The sequence below is a fragment of the Protopterus annectens genome, chromosome 5.part0 (assembly GCF_019279795.1).
Source record: "Protopterus annectens isolate FY-2018-M chromosome 5.part0, PAN1.0, whole genome shotgun sequence".
In the NCBI taxonomy this organism is placed as follows: Eukaryota; Metazoa; Chordata; order Ceratodontiformes; family Protopteridae; genus Protopterus; species Protopterus annectens.
In genome coordinates, this window is record NC_056735.1 from 606,552,048 (window position 1) to 606,567,649 (window position 15,602).

A 15,602-nucleotide genomic window follows, 5' to 3' on the forward strand; every position below is an offset into this window, starting at 1 on the left:
CCCAAGCCGACAAATATTGCACCCCCTTTTGAATGACGCCAGAAACTAAGCTAATTGTTAAAGCCAATTATCTTATGTTTATCCTGCAGCATCATCCTCAGAGAAGGTAGAATGCTGCTCAGTGCTAGGCTCATACCAGCCTGGGACACATAGTCTGAAAGATCTAAATTGTCTCTCTTCATATCATCCAGAGGGGTATGTCGCAGATCATTTACATTCACAAGTACAATGAAAAAGTCATACTGGTACTTCTGATTCAGTGACCAGAGTCCATGCATGATCTGGCAGATCCTGTGCCTTGCTAGGCAGCTAACCATTGCCCCCTTCTTGCTTGGCTTGGTAAATGGAACATCTGTGTGTTTCACAATAGAATCATCAATGAGTATAACATTAGCTTGTGCAGAGGCTTGCCTTATGGTATTACAAGTTGAGACACCATACATTGAAGCTGTATGTGCCATGGTAGGTGATGCCATGGTAGAATATGAGGTTGCTGATGAAACCTAATGTTATTACTGCATATAAGAGGCCTTAGTGGTCTCAGCAGAATACTTTTTATGGTCTCAGAATATGTGAGTCTATGTGCTTGGTCTATAGTGTGAGTGATGCATAGAAAATGGCACTATGTTTTTGACAACCTAATAGGTAGATGAAGCAGCTGTATATGAGTGGGTTGCCTCCAGTGACAATGTATAACTACATCTCTCACACACTGTATCTGATTGTTTAAGAATTTGGTGGCTGTCTGTAAACAGGTGACAACTTCGGCATTGTCTGAGGATGCACATATCAACCAAGCTATCTGTAGAGGCTGAAGGAAGGCACCGACCAATGGTTTCTGGTAGATTTCAATGGGGCAAGATCATTGGAACAATGTTTTGCTATGCACAAACTGTAGCAGAAAGGAAGTCTCATTGTTTCATGGCAAGTTTGCTTGGATGCTATTGAGCCAAGAACTATACTGTTAGTGTGGTCTCACATATCACTGCTGCTCTATGCACAAACCATGTGCTTGCCATGCATCCAGGTACTCAGAACTTATCTGCAGCTGTTTTTATACAGAAAGTTGGATTCTAACAACCTTCATCTATACATGGCACCGCTAATGACCACTGCATAATACTAAGCACTGTCAAATGTGACAACTTTGTACAGGCACAGAAAATGAATAAACAAACTAGCCCACTCGCCAATTACAAGCAACACATTCTGTGGTTTCCACACTGATTATCAGCTCATCACAGACCAGGCTATACTTTATTGCCACTAGAATGCAGACCTAAATCTACTGTTGTAAAAACACAGTAAGAGAGAGCCCAAAGAGCAAAAACACAACAATCTCCACATTAACAAAGATTAGGAATTTTTAAATTTACAATGCAGAAGTCCCAAATCCAACAGTTAATACAGTGATATTCAACAGAATTTTAAATTGTGAAAGAGTACAGAAACTTAAAACAAATAAGCAGAAATATAAGGCACACATAAATATAACAAGAACTGCAGCTAAACAATGCAGAGTACTTATTTAGCCAGGATGGCCTTAGATTGCATCAGATGCATTCAAATCACAGTGAGGTTCCCCAGCATGTACACCCTTATGTTGTACATCTAGACTGTTCTGCTGAAGTTATAAGGAATATGTTTGCTCAGTCTCCTGTACTTCTGTGACTTGCTGAATTAATTCCTAAACAGTCATTCTCTGTCTTTGCCCTAAGTAAAGCTCTTGTGATGATTATTTACTTCAAAGCTTTATCTTCATGCTTAGCAACACATTTCTTAGTGTGCTGCTAGCTTCCTGTCAGGCAGCAAGTACTTGTTTATTAGGCACCAGTGAGTTTCAAAGTTATGAACTTTATCTCTGTTAGTCCAATGTAGAGAAGTAGAATTCCTCAGAACTTGACACTTTCTTTGATGCTAGAAAAAGTAAAGGCTAACAATGTTATTTTACCCATGGACCTTTAGAGATGTGACTGCTTTCTCCAAAACTATCATAATCACCAAGTCTTGGAAGGTAAACCACAATCTTAACTTGCTATCTTTAGTTTCGAACTTCAGCTTTACTTGTTTCTTAAATGCAGCAAAAAGACAGTGAAAAAAAAACCCTGCTTTACTTCACGGTTTAAAAAAAACATCCAGGGTAAGGAGAATTTAACTGCCTTCTTTAGCTGTAATTGTTCAAGCAAAAAACTCACTCACTCATTATTTCAACAGAAACATGCTGACTCAGTGGAGTAAAAGGAGAGCACAATTTCAAAGAAGTTGATCCATGACTGATTTCAGTAGCCTGCTTGCAAGAGGAGAAGTTGGCCTGTTGGCACTGATGTTGTTTTCTTCTCTCAGAGTGTGTTTTATTCACATTCTGTATGACAGTTCTCTGGTAGAGACAAGGGGCCTTCCAACAGGTGGACAATGCAGCTGCAGTGCTCAAAAAGACACCCAATATGTGTTGTGTGTTTGGAATCCCAACCTTTTTTCCTGCACCGATATTACAAAATATCCTCTGAGAAGGGAAGCATTAGATGGTAGGATATAACAAACATTCTAGATGTCTTGTGGCTGTACCACATAGTCTTGTGGTCCTCAGATGAAAGAAAACATCACCGAGGAATGAACAGACCTCTCCCCAGTCACCATCAACCAGTTTTGGCTATGAAAGAAGGCACAAATCTTTTACAGATTTATCACTGTTCATATATTAAATCAATGAGGGCACAGATTTATTACACATTTGTCACTGTTCGTATATTAAACAAATGGTATGCAAGTGAAACATGACAATGTGTTAACCAGAAGATGTTACTGTGTGACAGACAGGAAGCATCTGGTACTCAGAGATTTATCCTTCTTAACATTTGTTGTGACTTACACAGTACATTGATTACATTTATTGTATATTTTTAAGCTTCATCATGCAGACATTATTATCATTTACTTACATGGTTTAAGTAAGCTATTGTAACAAACTCGTAAAGAACAGGATTCAACTTTCATAGCTCATGTATTTTAAATTGAAGGGTGGTAATTAGCAAGGTAGCTTACAAATAGTATAAATATTTTATGTATCTATTTCAGCAAGCTCTGTTTTCACCTTTCTTCTTTTATGACAATCGTGTCAATATAGCAATAAACAAAATGATGGCTGGATGTGCGTTGATGTATAGATTTGTCTTAAACACCATGTCAACATGAACACTCAACAAGGAAGATAATCTAAGATCAGGTGTTTGAATTTCACTGTGTTCTTTCATATGTAATTATTTTCTTGACAGCCCACTCCCAGTAAAATATATTGTACCTTCCAAACCTTACATAAACAAAGAAGACATTATACTATCTACCATAGCACATTTGTGTCTATTCCCACAAGCAATTTAAGTTACACAGGTCACAGTCTCAATATCCTTACCACATGATTCCTTAACTAAGCAGGACTCAGAAATGCAAAGTGTTAGATTAAATGTAACTATACTAATTAAACAGACTTGAATATATTCATATGATGACACACTACTCTTTTGATCTCAAAGCTGTTTTATCTATTCAAGGGTATAAGAGAATGGATTTGTAAGTAAAGCTTCTGAGAAATGTGATTATGAATCAGATTTATGTATTTATTTATGTGTTGGCTGACATGTTGGGCAAATTTGTACTGGTTGCTGTAAAGCGATCCTTTTTTAAAAGTGGGGCTAGTTTTCCATTTTATGTATCTGCTAGAGCAGCATAATTTGTTTCAAATAATTTTTGTTGAAATTAACACAAACATTAGACAAGACTATGCAGCAAAGATTCATCAAAGATACACAATGAGCTTTTAGGGCATTCATGTGCTCTGAAATTCATTAACTAAATGACCAGCTTAAAATGCAAAGGAATCAACAGCAGTTGCCATGAATACAAAGACGACTTTCAGAGCCATTTTTCTATACCGTGCAGATGAATTCTAGTTACACAGATGGATCAGTGCAGCAGTGAATTTTGCACGTGTTTCATAACCATTTAATTTTTTAAGTACGGAAGGCATCATGTTATACTGTGCTTGGACTGAAATATTGTCTTCATAGTGAGAATCATAATATAACAAGACTATCAGTCTCAAGTAATTTCCTTGTGCTTCTTGAGATATTGATTTCTGTTTTTGTCATATTTTACAAACTGACCTTTACACAAAAAGTCTGTAAGAGCTGAAAGAAAGCTAAAATGTCTGTTTCCTTGTTGTATCAGTCACACTCAAAACACTGAAAGGGTCAGGCACTAGATCAGAATGAACAATTTCATCAGTGCAGTTTCTCTCATTAAACAGCCTATTTTCCAATTATTTTTATTCCCTTGGATGATAAGTTGTTGCCTTTACTCCTTGGTGTGTTTTTCCCTTTCTCAAAAAATAGAATATTGACTAAGTAATGCATTTTCGCACAGTTTTTATTTCATGGACAAACCTGATTTAAACTGATGTTTCAAGAGATCAGTGTATCCTTTTATCACCTTATGAACATACCCTGCACTTTCTTACTAAGGTCAGTGCACTTTTTTATCAAGGTTTTCATTCAGAACTTGTTTACTTTACTCTTGAATTTATGTTTAGAATTTTTCATGAAGTCATGACAAAGGCAGAATTCCATGGGCTAATCATCCCATAAATATAAAAATGTCACATCTTCATTTAATATTAATGTTACAAATATATACCTGAATTTATATCCTGTCTGAAAAAATGTGTTTCTAATAAGAATGAAAGTCTCAGCTCTAAGGAGAGCTCACAGTTACATTAATTATGTAAATAAATTGCTTAAAATTCTTTCATTTCACACTCAAATAAAGTTTCCTGAAGACAAAAGATCCACCCCAAGAACTGGTCCTTGAAAGAATCAGAGGACTTGCAGAGAAGGGGAATTCTGCAATCTAGCCATGGAGGAAAACCTGTGCTTTGCTTGGTAAATGGTGACTATATGAGTACCATGCAGCCTGAGCAGGCAAAGTTAGAAAATAAAAAAAAAAACTGCATAACTGCATAACGTCACCTTATAGTTGCAGTGACAGTCAAATAGCAGAAAGGAGTGAGATGGATTAAGACAGACTGACTTCTGCTAATGGAAAGTGGCACTTGTGATACAAAATGCAACTTTTTTGGTGGAGAGGAAGACTGAACAAAACTGAAGATTATCAGTCATATATAACTGGCCATGCCTCTAGGCACACACTGGGTTTGAAAACATAATTCTTGGATGGATGTGGTGCCTCTTTCTTTGGAGTAGATTTGTGGGAGAGGGCCAGGGCAATTGTAGGGATACCCACAAGCCCCAAGACAGGTGGAAAATAATTAATGTTGTTGCCAATATCTAAGAATGTTACCTCAACATGAGTATGAAATGCAGAAAGAAAAACGTTTTCTAATGTTTGGAGGTTTGTGCATACATGTGGCATCTGTTTGGCAAGTTTAGACTTCTAGCAAATCATGGGCCTGGTGTTTGAAACAGTACCAGTTTCAGTGTCCATAGTTTTAACAGAAGACATTACCTCTTAATGAGGAAATAATGCAATTCCTGTCAGGGGTGAGAGAGCTGTAACTATAAGTCTGGAAGAAATATGATAAATGCTGAAACTTGATGTAATGCTGTTAAGGTATTTTTACAGGATGACTTTGCCCTCAACATCTGCAGATATAGAGACTTGTATCTCATGCAAACTATGAGACTGCTGTACCTCAGAGTAGTGGGTATAAAATACTTTGATGTACCCCAACCTCAGACATAGCATGTATCCTCATATTCCCACCTGCAGTCTAGCTAAACTACAAGTTATGATTCCAGTCCTCAGAATTTCAACAGGAACTTAAACCATGAAGAAGCTTGGAGGAAGCTTTATTGGGAGGAATGGTTTTCATGATCAACACCCGAGTAAGGAATTTTTGCTGGACTTCTGTTGTCATGGTATGGCCATAATAACAATCATGTTCAAACACAAAGATGATTTTAAGTATACTTAGTACTAAAGTACCTTGGATCAAAATTCACTGGTAGACTTTTTTGTCATACCATCTCACCTGAGGCTATGCTTTCAGGACACTCAGGGCAAGACAGCTACTGTGATATCAGCTCTTAAGCACTTGGTGATGATTTGGCTCGGATGATTGGGAGCAGAACCAGACCAGACCTGGAAGCCCAAGCACAGAAGGTGTGTATTCAAGGAACACCTAACTGAATTGCCTGTGCAGGGTGAGTTAAAATTTCATCTATGGAATAACTTCTACAACACAACTATATAAGAGTCTAGAGTCTGAGAAGAGATTATTGAAGAACTTGAATGCTTGGGTAAAAGCAATGAAATGTGGCCAAAATTAGGTTACCTCTTGTCTTAGTAACCCTAGGAGCCTGGGATTCCCTGGAGAACATTAGTGAAGGAATCCGTGAAGCTAATGAAAAATGAAATACTAGTAGAGGATAGGAGATATCTCCAGATTTTTTTGATAGGTCTAAAAGGCCAGTAAGGCAATAGCTGTAGTAACTATCATAGATAAGGCCCTGGTGTAGGAGGAGTTTGGTAAGACCATGGAAATGATTTTCTGATGGCCTCAGTGACTTTGCATAGATTTTCCATTGTCCATGCTGTTCTCAGAAAGGGCAGGCAAACAGCATCCAGATTAACTCCTGAATGAAGTCAACATGCCCTCTTTTATGCAGTCAAGACCAGAAGCAACTGCTGAGAATGGGTCCATTCTTGTACATAGCACTCTTGCAATGATTACACAGTTCTTTGATAAACAGGCAGTAAGATGACAGTCTGGACTGAAATCCAGATGGTTCCAGATATTGATGGAATTTTGTGAATAATGTATGTCTAAATGAATCTGTACAGTATAATCCATATGATCTGTCACAATGAGCTAAGTTGCTCATGCTTTGTATTGAAGTCATATATTTGTAACTTGTTGTTTTAACTGTAACTTTTCTAGACTTGCATATTTACTGTATTCTGTGTTATGGAGCTTTTCTCCCCAGGCCTCTATTGAAAATGGGTTCTCTAGGCCCAGTGGACGTCCCCAGTAATCAAACTGGAAATAAATAAATAATGCACATTTTTACTGTTGAGTAGAAGATAGAGACAGCACCTCTGGAGTAGCACATTAGGGTAGTGGTCCACATTTTCAAATAGATTGTAGAAGGATGTGCTATAATTATAAATGGACCATGCTCTTCAGCTTTCATGGAAAAAAAAATTCTACTAGGTGTTGGGAAGAAAACATCATTTAGCAGCCAAACTTCTGATTCTGGAGGAGCAATGTTGATTTCATCACAGTCAGAGAGCAATGAAATATGGTTGAGGGAGTTTGACAGCACCATCTATGTATATTTTGTGGATATGGAGAAGATGCATAACCAGATACCTTAAAGAATTGTATGTGGGGTACTACAACAGCGTGGGATCCAGGAGGTGCTGCCACATGCCAATTAGTCCCTATACTTGCATAGCAAAAGTTGTGCCTGCACTTCCAGCATTAATCGTAATCTATTCAAGGTGGGTTAGGGATGTGCCAAGGAGGATTCCTATTTTTATAATTTTTCATGTACATAATACGTAGGTGCAGATGAGGTTTGGAGAGTATCCAGTTTGGGAGGTGTGAAATATGCCTCTTTATTTTCTGCACATGCTGTTGTCCTCACCATGGAAAAGGTGTGACTTGAATGAAAAATCATTGTCGACATATCAGAGACTACAGTTAACTTCTGAAAAGAGTGGCCAGCCTTCTACAGTTGAGGGGTATCAGCCAACTCAGTCTAATGAGTTTTAATTATATTAGTCTGTTGGTTATGGCTGCAGTGGCCACAATGCTACAAACACTGCATTGAACTGCAGTGGTGATGTGGGATTTGAGTCACAGTTTTTAATTTTTTTCTTTTTTTATTGTTCAGTCTGTGGCCTGAAATCACCTAAGATTATGAGCTACAAGTCGAGACCAAAATGTTGAGGTCATGGATGGAATAGCAAAAATCATATTCCTTCACAGGTTACCTAGGCTGATTTTCTATCAGAGAATGAGAAAAACAGTAATCTGGGAGTATCTGTGAATACAAGCACTGCTCCTCTGAGTTACAAGGAATCAGCAGAGGCCAATCTGAGGTAAGAAGCACCAGCTGATTTATTCTGTACCCGTACTGAAGATGTCCACTGGATGTCCCTAGTGAGACATGTGCCACGTATAGCTCACTAGAAACAGGACCTTGGGCAGACCCAGGACATGCTGAAGAACATGTGTTTGTGAACATGTCAGCAAATGTATGGTGATCTGAAGGATGAGGATGAGTATACTGCTGGTGATGAAGAAGTTGGGTGTCTTTTCCTCAGCTTGCTGACACTAAACTCTCACCAGGACAGGTACTCTAGACAATGGATGTATGGGTTCATTTTTTAAAACAGTCTTCAATTTATTTATTTATTTTTGGAAGAGTCTAACTTTTCTTTTTTAAGTCCTCATTATCATTTTTTCCTGATGATGCAACGCCTTCTCTAGCTCTGAGGCTCATATGGGAGAGCAATAACATGCATACAGTTGTTCATATGCTCCGTATTTTGTAATGGAGCATCTCTGATTCAAAAACCTAAAGTGTGGGGGTGATACGCATGTCAATTTATCAAATGAAGCTGTGATGTTTAATATTTACTAAGTACATTCTCATATGCCATACACAAATTTCTAGCACTCATTAGATGCAGCATATATATTTAATTTCATGTTATTTAAAACTATACTTTGAGCATTTGCTCAAGCAAATAGGAAATAAAAAATAACTGAAAAAATCTGCCTCCTGTATTGTACTACAGGTATTCCCATCTTCCACCTAACTGGCAAAATTAGGTCTTTTAGCTTTGGTGCAGTATATCTTCCTTTACATAAGCATATACATGCATATGTACATACATACATACATGTATGCATACATACTTAAAGTACAGGGCAGAAACTTTATAACACCTATATTCATAACATATATACTGTAATACATATAAAAGTCTGTATCTGTCTTTTAAAATAAATTGAGAAAGCTGGTAGTATTTTTGAATAGCTACAGGAAAGCAGTTTCCAATTGGAAGGACCATTTCACAAAAATATGACATTCTCCTCACCTTGTTGAGTTCTCATGTCACTTCAGTGTATTTCTTTCCCTGAAATTAACTCATTGTCTGGTTCTTATAAGGACAATATATCTGCAAAGATTGTTATCTTTCATAGATTTCTACATCAGAGCTATGTCTCTTGTGACTCTTCTATAGCTCAGAAAAAAAACTGTCTTAGATATTTCAAACTATCTTTGCATTTGAAATCTGCCAAACTTGCTATCCTGTTTGCAAACCAAAATCCATATCATTTTTCTCTGTTGTTTACCAAACCTTTCTACATGGATGCCACATCCAGATTTAGAATTCAAGTGTTCATCTTTCAAAATACATAAATAATGGTTTAGACACTAATGCAATTCTGTTCTTTAATAAACCACCTAGCTGCCTATTTCCTCTGAAACAAATTTTACCAATATGCAGTTAGAAATTAAATTTTAGTTTATAGATACACAAAAATAATTGTAAATATTCAAAATATAAAATACTTATCCTTCCAAATGTAATGCATATCTATGGTTTCATAGAGATCCCAAGGACATTGTTAGCATTTCAATTATTTATCCATCTCTTAGCATTCAAATTAGTTGCTTACCCATCCTTCAGATATTAGGCATACCCATTCTCAAAGTCATGCTCTCATGAGAACTGGCTTTTCTCTATTCAAACACAGCCTTTTCTATTTATCCAACTAGACTTGTCTTGCAATCCCTACTGCATTATATTATCACTACCAGGTTACATACTTACTTCATTTTAATAACATCTGCATATTTTTATTTTATGTCATAGCATAAGTTTATGTCCTAGCCTTAAAGGTCATGATCTCAAAGGCAAATCTTTTGTCAACACTTTACGTACAGAAGAATGTTTGCTGACTTTTCATTCACTCCATTACATGAATTGGTCTTTATGGAATGTAATATGAAGTGAGTCATTCCTGATTTCCCAATTTTTTCTAAAAGTAAGCAATAATCTAGAGCACTGAAGGTCTTGTTAATGTCCAAAAAAATGAGAACAGCTTGAATTCCCTGATGTAAAGCTTCTGGGCCTTACAGAAGAAGTAAATATAATTAATATACACTCCTCCCCATAAGCAAGTTGATGTTTATTTAGATTAATGTAAGAAGGCTATTCTTTACAACTTTTGAAATCATATTTTCCAGTATTTCAAAGATGCATGTCAGTGAACAGTTACAACCTGAGATATCAAAAATTAGATTCATGGTTTGTTCACTGGCATTTTTTTTTCTAGCCCTTCCTTTATACATAAGAAAATTGTAATTCTCTTCAGATGAGATGCCAGCAGTTGTGCCATATAGATATTCTAAAATGACATCACCTGCTTGCTATGTTATGGTATTTATGTTTAAAATCTCTGCAATATAGGCAATACTGCACTCCATAAAATATGTTACTAGATATATTTGAAGTTAATTCATTTCACATAATTAAGTTGTACTGTGGTGACCAAACATTTGTGCTCTACTTTAAAAGCTTCAATCAAAGTCATGTGTTGTACTCATTATTTATAAATCCATCCTACTTTCCTCAAGTAATTATACAATCATATTTTATTGTCATTAATAAAAACAGCCGAACCAGCCTATCTGTTCTGTTTATCTGTTAAAGATTCTCCAAGTTTATAGGGATTACTGTCCAGTGTAATTCTTAACTTCTATGTTTGTTAGTTTTTCATATTGGAAACTTCTTTCTGATACCTTGTAATACCATGTTTAGTATGGTTGTCTTTGCTGCTGATAGAGAGCCCTCTTTTGAAGTGTGTATCCTGCATGCGTCACTTTTGTTGTTTCCATTCAAAATAACCATCAAGTGATATTTAGAGAAATCCTTTCTTATTGTATACTGTTTTGTGTGGTCTTTTGCTATACTTTTACTTTCTCAACAACTTGAACAAAGCAAGGTAGGACACAACTGGAATTTCATCACTGAGTATGATTTGGCGAATTACTTTGTAGGAATGTTGGTAGTATTGCTTCCCCTCAGGTAGGATTATTTATTATCATCAAACTATTATGCTGTTGCGTATACATCCTCACATAATCTACATCCCTGTTCCCATTGCTATCACATTTCATAAGTGGAAGGTTTACAACATATTTATGTAGAATGACTTTGCTTGTTTTGACTGCTATCAGGAATTCCTCGAATGCTGTATCTAGTAAGGCCATTCCAGCCAAAGATGGTCTATCCTTGGTGATTAATACAAAATCACCTCTCACTTCCTTTAACTTAAGAACTAACATTGGGTTTTCCACTCCATACTTGACTCTGACATACTTTACTGTTCAGCCATTCTTTGCATAAATTATAACACCTTCAGCTCCACTGGCATGATTTCTGTAGCAAACAAAAAGGTTAACACTTGAAATATCAAAAAACAGATCCCTCTCGTATAGCTAAGACTATCCTGAAATGGACAATAGAGCAACTCCATGCTAAGACACTTAATTTACCACCTCATTTTCTTCTTGTTATCGTGTTTGTACCATTTTCATAAAATGGTGACCTAGAGCAAACTGCAACCCATCTCTATTTGTTGCTGGAAAAGAGAATCAACTTTTTCAATGTACTATCTTTTCTTACATTTTTAAAACCACTTGGCTTTAAAGGCTCTGTTATGGACGTCTTGTCCAGCCCTTGGAATCTATTTATGTTTACAGAAACTCTCTTTGTCTATCTCTCCTGACTATTAGAAATAAACAGCAACAATGAAAAGCATCATAAAGCAAAATGACTTGTACAAATGATTCTGAGAATGTGTCTTTAGCCACAGTGTTCCATTTTGTGTATAACTTACATGTACTGAGCTAACTTGGTATTTCCTTCTGCATCTACTTTGTTGTGCATATCAGAACACAGTGAGGTACCCTTCTGGATGTTTTATTGTAATTAATACTTTTCTTGTAGTCTCTAGTAATTCATGGTCTTATTCAGATGAAGGCATTAAGGATTGTCATTTCTGCTGTATATCCTTTGCAACATCCACTATGCTGAAACTATCCCATCTTCTTGAAAAAAAAAATACTTTTGCCAAATAGACAAAAGATAAAGTGATGTCTCTATGGACAGCAGAATAGTCTGTACTCCATGCAACAGTCTGTGTCCCCTGCACACCTTTTGAGGTCACTGTACCATTGTGGAAAGGATTTCTTCCCCACTGAAATAGACTTATAGTACTAAGACAGCCACGTTGCATTTACTCACACACATATACACACACACCCACAAGTGCATACAGGCACAAACATGTACACACATATGAGCACAACCATATATTGATGTATTCCCACATATGTAGAGAAATTACGGATTCTATCAGTTTCCATATTGGACAACATAGTTTTTATAGACATAGTGAAGTGATCCCCCGTGAAAAAGCCAGCTGTCACCAAATCATGTTCACTGAAGTGAGCTTCACTGAATTTTAATTTCACCATTGAGTAGATCATCTTAAGTTCTTTTGGCTAGCTGCCAGCATATCTATATACCTAATTTTTATTATTTGTGGTAATTTATTTTGTGCTCTGGAATGAAAGTTGCTACCATTTGAACATGGTTTGGAGTCTTATTGGATATGATAAAGACTGGATCATGAGTGAAGAGTAGTACACTAGATCATGAGAGAAGAATAACACATCTTTTTTTAGTGTTCTGTTCATTTCATATAATAATAATATTGAACTTGATACAAACCAAAATACAAACTTGTGGTGTGGCTTACTGAAAGCTACGTTACTGGCTGGCCTTCTTCTGAATAATTTTCTCCATCAATATTAGGTACCACAATACATATGAACTCTGTCATAAATATGCAGTAGTAAGAACACACAGATGAAGAATTAACTTCACCCTCTTTCATACATGTGCACAGACTGACAGACAGACAGGCAGACACACACACTGTCAAGCACAGATGAACTGACATACATGTTTTCTGACAGGTTTTAAATTAGAAAGTGCATGCATATGAATCCTGTCAAGTTGCAGTAATAAGAACATGTAGGCAGAGAAACATTTTGCTACTCATTTTACACACACACACACACACACACACACACACACACACACACACACACACACACACACACACACACACGCACATACGTGCACACACTTGTGCATCTGAATAAACACACAGAGACACAAACACTTATTAAATGACTTGCAGAAAACTACATATAGCCCAAAACAATCCCATATTGTGGCTTAGGTAAGTCATAGTACATCCAGGTCACATAAAGATTTTAAATGTATCTTACTCAATAAAGCTTGCAATTTAGTAAGGTCATCTGTATGCATACGTACAGAAGAAAAAAAAAGGAGAATTACATAATAGGATTAGAATCTTACAAAGCATATGTCCGAAGATTATTGCTTTTAAGGTCATTGGGCATTCCATCTCTGTGTACTTGTCCAAATTTTAGTTGTTATTTTAGATATCTAGTAGAAAGGAAGAAGGGAGAGACAGACCTGACCAACTGGATCAGAACATGGAGGAAGATCATGGAATGGTGGGAGGGCATTTAATAAATGCATCACACCATCTTCACAATGGAAAACAATGGGTTTTTACATGGCTAGGCTTGCAACGGCCATAGAGCCATTAGCCTAGTAACCACCTATGAACCTATAAAGTAATATGCTGGAAGAGGAAATAGGGCAGAGTAGGAAGAACAAGTGTATACATATATCTTGAGAGTAAGACAGAGGGAGAAAGGATTTGCATAGAGAACTACTTGCCTTTATGATGGAAAAAGCACAGATATCAGATAAGCTGCTTCAAACAGCCCCGTAGGAATTAAAAAAAAATGTGCTATAGATGACATCAAGTGTAGTGCCACTTTACAATGGGGATACAGAGAAATGCAACTGCTGATGAAAATCACCTAAATATACTATGAATTTAGTGCTTTTGCTTAATGAGAACTTCTTCAGAAAATAAAAGACAGATGCGGCGTGGCCAAGATGCCAATGAGTTAGCTGCACTTTCTTGATGCTCTGCCTGAAATTATTTTTTTTCCTGACAGGATTTTTCGATTTTATCTCAACAAACATTGAAGAATTTTTCCACAACTACTTATCTTGATATTGTAAACAGCTTTATTAGAAGAAATCTTAATTCTTTCAATTATTTACCAACATATTACCTGTCAGAAGTTCTGTCACCAGTTACAGACTGAAACAGCTATGATCATTCGACGGCATCTCTACAAGACAGCACTATGAACAAGGAACTTCAAACAATAATCACCAGCATCCAAGACCTTTCTATAAAGATGGATAATTTAGCGAAGATTATGGAAAACATGAAGAAAGAAAGCAAAAAACAAACTGATGACTTAAAGGAAATTATTACTACTCACTCTGACCAAATAGCAGCTATAGAAGAATCAGTAAGTGAAATGGATGGCAGGCAAATGTAAAATGATAACCAGATAAATTTTTTAGTAAAACAAAATAACCAGTTACTAGAAAAGGTGGAAGACCTAGAGTGTAGATCCAGAAGAAGCAACATTAGGATCTATGGAGTTCCAGAGAAAATGGAAGGAAATAATATGATTCTCTTCCTAAATGATTGGCTTCCAAAAATACTAAACCTCTCTGAAGCTTTATCTTTCAGAATCGAGAGAGCCCACAGGTCCCTGTCATATACATCTGTATCAAATAATTCAACATATGTGAGATCCATCATTGTAAAATTCCAATCTACACAAGACAAAGACTTAATACTAAGAGCTGCATGGTCAGGAAATCCAGTCCAAGTCGATGGGAAAAATATAAGATTTGACAATGATTACACTTCCACTGTGATCACAAAGAAAAAAGTGTGTGTTCCATTTATTAAAGACTTAAAAAAAGCCAACATTAAAGCCCAGATAATGTTTCCAGCCAGAATCAAAATTACCCTTTTGGATGGTCAAAAAATATTCAGTTCTCTTGAAGAAGCATCAGCCTTCATGAGGAAAAGCAACTTACTTGAGAAAGTAGAAGAAATGGACCTTTCTTTGCCCAGTCTAAAAAGACAAGCTGCTAATGGTAAAATAACTACAGCTGACAAATCTAGTAAGAAGCTTAAGGGGGAAATAGTATAAAAAACATCACTCTCAAAACTTCTTAACAAACAGTACATCTGAAAACACAGGATACAAATGGAATCATAAGGTACAGACTTTCTACTTATTTAGTAAATATATATATATATATATACATATATACTTAAGCCTGCTTTCTTCTATATTTAGGGTTGCCACCTTTTCAAATACCCAAAGTGGGACATTTTTGGTACAAACATCAGATTTTACAGGCCAAAACATACTCATGGCCATCACAAAGGACAGAACTTCACTTTTTTGTCTAAATAAAAGCTTATTCTTGTAGCATTTTAGTTGCTTATTCTGTTTCTTATAACATTTAGGTGTTTCAGATACAGAATAATTGTTTTATGCAACTATTACATAACATAT